We start from the raw sequence: 5,846 nt of genomic DNA, 5'->3' as shown, positions 1-5,846 counted from the left end.
GCTGAGCAGGGGCTAAGAGCCAATGGGGCACCGGCAGGGGGCGGAGCCAAGAGGTGGTGGCAGTGGGCGGTGCCCGCGCTCTGCAGCTGCCTGGTAGAGAGCAGGGCTGAGGGCGGGCGCAGGCAGGTTCCGCTGCAAGCGTTTACTTGGTCTCGTTACAGATCTCGCCTCTGTCAGGAGTTCTGCATATTTCCTGCAGTTGAAGCGACACAGTGGTGGGCTACACCTTAGCTGTTGCCTCACAGGAGAGGGGGGAGGCATCGTGGGCAGGGCGCTGATGATAGCCCTCAGAAAGGCAGACAAGGTGTTGGGGATCGTTCAGAGGGAACTTGTGCACAAATGTCATCCTGCTCCTTTATAAATCCCTGGTGCGTCCACACCGTGAATGCTGCTGTGCCTAGTTTTCATAGACGTTTGGGCTGGAAGGGACCTCATAAGATCATCAGGTCCAGGCCCCTGCCCAAGGGGCAGAAAGTCAGCCAGGGTCAAAGGATCCCAACAAAATAGATACCCAAATGTTTCTTGAAAGTGTCCAGCGTAGGTGCTTGCAGCTCTGGGCCCCTCGCCTCACAGAAGGAGAGAGGAACTAGAGCCAGGGGCCAGAGAAGGGCCGGGGGGGGGGGGGCGCTTCCACATGAGGAGGGAGACCAAAGAGGCTGGGTGTGGCCAGTTTAGAAAAGAGGCTTGAGGGGGGCTGTGATGAGGGTTTACGAAATAGAAAATGGGGTTGAGAAAGTAAGTAGGGATTTATTATTTGGTGTCTTAATACAAGGAGAAGGGGTCAAGAAAGGAAACTAGCAGGTAGTAGGTTTAAAATTAACAAAATGAAGGTCTTTCACCAGCATGTAATGAAAGTGAGGGAATCATTTGCTAGGGACCTACCTAAACTGCAGCAGTAGTTCCTGGCACAGCAGTGCCTGTAATCTTGCTCTTGCGTGTGGCAAAAAGAGCAACATTAAAGGCATAAACAACACGTAAGCTTTGAGAGTGGGGGGCACAACTCTGTGCCACCAGCCCCACTGCTAGGCTGCAGCCCTGTACCTGTGCCCCGGTGTTGGAGGAGAAATCTGGGGGGAGCATGCCCCTGGTGTCCCCTGATGCCAGTGATTAAAGGGGCTGCTGCACCGCGAACTTCTGCTGCAACTTCCGTAGGTCGCTACTTATTGCCACCAGGTGCTGTGGAAGCTGACAGTTTAGCTGGTTCAAAAAGGGACTGGAAAAATTCTTGGAGGAAAGGCCATCAGTAGTTATTGAGCATGGGGGTTGAGGATACTGCCTCTGAATCAGAACTTCCTAGACCTTAAAAGCTGTGGGCTGCAAGTAGGAGAGGAAGAGTAGTCAAAACCCTGCTCATACCCAGGTGAATCTCCCTTTCAGCATCTACTTGCTGCTACTGTGTGACACAATACTAGGCAAGATGGATTTATGGTCTGACCCTGTAAATGGTTCTGAAGATGGACTCTGAAAGGCTCAGTCCAGGTGTTTGTGTCCTCTCTCAGTAGCATCCTGCTTTCTAGTCACTAAGGAATTTGGGGTCTGGGCATATGATACCTGCCTTCCCCCTCCCTGTGGTCAGCCAAGAGCTTCCCAATGCATCACAGCAGTAGGAATTGTCCGTGCATCAGCACGTGTGTTGTTGTATGAGCCCTCAGTGGAACAGTGCATCTCACCCACATGAAACCAACAGCACACACATTCAAGGCTTTCTTTAGATAGGAAGAAAGAGGGAAAATTAGTGGGCTGGCTGTTGTGCTTGGAAACAGCAGGACCTGATGCCACCAGGATCTGCCCCTTCCTTCTGGAACCATTCGCCATATCTACAGTTGAATGTGTGGGTCTTGGATTGGCATCCTTAGCCATCTGTTGACTCCCCTGGTCCCCCATGACTTTCCTAGTTACCAGGAGACTGTCATTCTCATGTCAACGCTGTAGCCAGCCTTAAATGTTGGAGGCTATGAGTAGAAGAGAAATGAGAAAAACTCCCTGTTCCCTTTTACTTTCACCATACCCTCTCTGCCACTGTGACACAGGCCTTTTTGATTCACAAAGAAATGTGGGCATGAGCCCACACAGAAACTATTAGCCCCCCTGTTATTAGGGGGGGTTACTAATCCATATAACAGGCCTATTGTTGTGTTTGGCAAACATGGGCCACCACAAACAACCATAAGTCCCTCTTAAAAAGGGAGGCCACTGAGAATGTAACAACTGATTGCTTGGGAGAAATAAAAAATAAAACAGGAATTAGACAGAGGGTTACAGGTTCAAAATGAGATCCAGAAGGGGATATTGAGCATACTAGCCAGCACCCACTGCTCTCTGAATGAGTTGAGGGGGCCTGTGGATGCTGGTCCCCTCAACTATCTACTATAACATCTCCTGGCTTAAAACATAAGGTAGGGACACTGATTGTATATATAAGGCAAGTAGCACATTAAAACTTCTTGAGCATGTATAAAACAGCATCGCTGAAATCTAATCTCTGATTTGACATTTTGACACTGAAAGTCACAGAAAACTAGAATTAGCATGTACTATTGTTTTAAGATTCAGGCTGTACTTTTTCAAATATTATGTTCTTTCTCGCATAGTCTCAGTTAGTGGAATGGTGAAACAAAAGCCTGGACATGCACAGAAGTGAAAGTAGAGTTAGGCCTGTGCCCCAGAGGTTAATTAAGATTGTATAATGCAATATATCAGGGGCTGAAAGAAAATGCTTCATCTATAAAAATGGACTGTGTAGAAATTGAGAAGACATGTCTAGTATTCATTTAACAATGCTAATATTATTTTCACACAAGGGGAAGAAGTGGGAAGCTCAAATATTCAGATTGTTTAAAAAATCTTAAAATATCTACTGAACAGAACCAATAATTCAACTGTAGATTTAAAATAGTTTAAACTTAGAAATAGCTAGAAATAGTTTAAAATTTAGAAACAGCTATGTTAGAAAAACATTAATTAGAAATACATAGAAATGTATTTATTTCTAAGTAATGTTACAAAATAAATAGAAATAACTTAGAAATAATTAGAAAAAACTAAGAAATAGAATAAACTTAGAAATTGTTTAAACTTAGTCTGGAGAAAAGACTGAGGGGTAATTTAATAATAGTCCCCCAAATACCTGATCATAGAGAGGTTGTAGATGGGCTTTTCTCTGTGGCAATAGGGGACAGGACTAGGATCAATGGCCTCAGCCTTCAGCAGGGCATTTAATTTGGAGATTAGGTGGAACGTTTTATAAGTATGGTCAAGCATTGGAAATATTCAAGAGCAGGTTGGATAGATGCTTGGCTAGGATGATTTAGACAGGGATGATCCTGCCTTGAGCAGGCAGCTGGACTAGATGACCTTATAAGGTTCCTTCCAGCCCTACTTTCCTATGATCCTATACATAGCCATGTTCTGTAATAGTCTGCAGTGCAAGGTTCTAAAATACTCAAAATTACTGATATCATGTGCAAGGAGAGCAAAAACCCTTCTCAGCTTTGAGATCTGAGGCAAAGAGGAAACTTTAACTTGTGTGATTCCAGAACATTGTCCAATGTGGTCCCAATGGAAGTGTGGCATAGAATGGAATATCACAATAACGACCTTAATTGAGATTGGATAGTCCATTATGAGGGTCTTTGTGAAGTTGTTGTCCCTCTCTAATACACTCCGAAACCTCAAAATCAACCAGTAAGAGTGTATGTAGTAAAACAGCATTTGGAACAAGAAGTATTGGTAGAATCAAAATGATCTTTGAAAAAGGTTATTTCAAATTTAAATGCTGCAAATGTGGTTAGAATTAACAAGGCGTGTGCTCCTTTTATAACCCCATTAGAGGAAGGATGGAAAGCATGGATGGCTAAATGGTACTTGGACCCCTGTGGAAAACAGAAGCGTGACATCTTAGGAACAGTCCTTGGAGGAACTGGATCAGGTTTGGGAATCATAAATACTGTAAATGACAAGACTTTGGCTAACAAAATACATAGTATTGGAACAAAACTCGGAACCCTGACAGTTCCATTTAAAGTCCTCATTGACAGCATTAGGAAGAAGTTACCTTTTTGCTACCACGCTACTTCCTGAATGGGAACAATTAGAAGAAAATGCCACACAAATAATAGCAAATGTCTTGGGAGCACTGGAAGGTGACATATCCCTAGCATTAAGCTGCATTCAAGTGCAAACCTGGATGCAGACCTTATGATGAATTTGATTTGAGAAAGTGAAAATGGCATTTTTCCAAATGAAATTTGTATGATAGTTTGGGATAATGCCACCAAAGAAGAATGAAATTTGCAAAATTTGTGAAAATTGGTCAATTTTATCTTGGACGTTGCACAGAATATCACTGTGGCATATGTGACAACTGTCACACAAGCTCAGCATTTACAAGTATATCCATATGCTAATGGCTGCGTTTTATATCCAATGGATCACAGAAGCTGGGCCTATCAAGAAAATAATACTTGGAAAGCTCTTAATTTGGAAGCCTGTGTTGTAGAACATGGTCTTGGATTTGTTTGTGAAGACCATGTGATAAAATTAATGGATTTGTGTCTTAACCCATTCCAAGGGAAATGTCATTTTGAATTGGATGCCAATCCATATAATAAGTCAGTTATTGTTTATGCAGGAAAAGGGGGTGTGTGCGTTCGAACCCAATGTAAAAATAGAATTGCTAATGATTGTTATAATTACACTATGGACTATGGTGTAAATCAATGCTTCTGCAATGTGTTAAAGCCTGAAGGCTGTGATTTTAATTATGATGTCCCTGCATATATTAGTCAAGCGCTTAAAGCTGATTTTGTTTTGCATGAGTATGTTAAACCCTTAGACATAGGAATGAATATAACTTTGGTGAAGCAGATGTTGCAACACACAGATTTGCAAATTTGATTGCAAGAAGCAAAAGATAAGGTCCAAGCAGCCCTTATTACAGTCCATCATGATATAAATCAATTTACTCAAATTTTGGACCATGTTAAAAAAATAGCATATCATAGTTTTTGGGAATCAATTTGGGGATGGTCTCCAAAAGCAACAGGAATTTTGAATGCAATGATGCACCCATTTATTGTTTTTCTGGGCGTTGTCATCATTATAGTGGTTGCTCAAATTGGAATAATAGTTCAAATGCATCGATTGGCATGAATCTTCTGAAAATGAATTAAGGAGGAGGAGATTCATAAGCAACTTTTACTTCCCCATCCACATTAAAGACACTCTAATGGGCCTGGCAGAAGATCTAATACTCGGAGTTGGTGACCCCAGTTGCCTTGAGTACAATAGCCAGGACAAAAGAGTAAGTGGTAGCAACAGAAAAGGTTTCCCTAGCTATAAAGGAGGGGAGGTGTTGCAAGGAAAATCGAATCTGGTTATGCCAAATTGACCAAACTCCTAGAAGCTTTTTTTAGATGATTCAGAATTGGCAATGATTGTGGCCTAAAGCTAACCCCGGTAAAATGCTGACTGCACATTTAAAACAGAACAATAGGACTATAATGTGCCAACCATTGGGACTAATTAATGCGGGAACAGGAAAACAATAGGAAAATATTCCCAATGTGTAAGGATGTGCTATTGTACTCTTAGGATCTATAAACCAAAATATTAGCATTGATGATGGTGACATCACTAAAGGGTTAAATAGCCTAAGTCAAGTGAAGTCAGTGTTCACTGTATGCTACCTCTGAATCATCTGCATGGATTTCTAGAGGAGTACCAAGTCTTTGGACTTGGAACAACAGCTCAATCCAGGAAGCCACCCAGTATGGCTGGTTGTGGAGGGTACCTCCTGAGCAACAGCTCTAGACAGACAGTGAAGCGGTGAGGAGTCACGTTAACGC

This window comes from Alligator mississippiensis, chromosome 1, assembly GCF_030867095.1.
Source record: "Alligator mississippiensis isolate rAllMis1 chromosome 1, rAllMis1, whole genome shotgun sequence".
NCBI classification, from domain to species: Eukaryota; Metazoa; Chordata; order Crocodylia; family Alligatoridae; genus Alligator; species Alligator mississippiensis.
The sequence above is the reverse complement of the archived record's forward strand: the minus strand, read 5'-3'. Positions refer to the sequence as shown.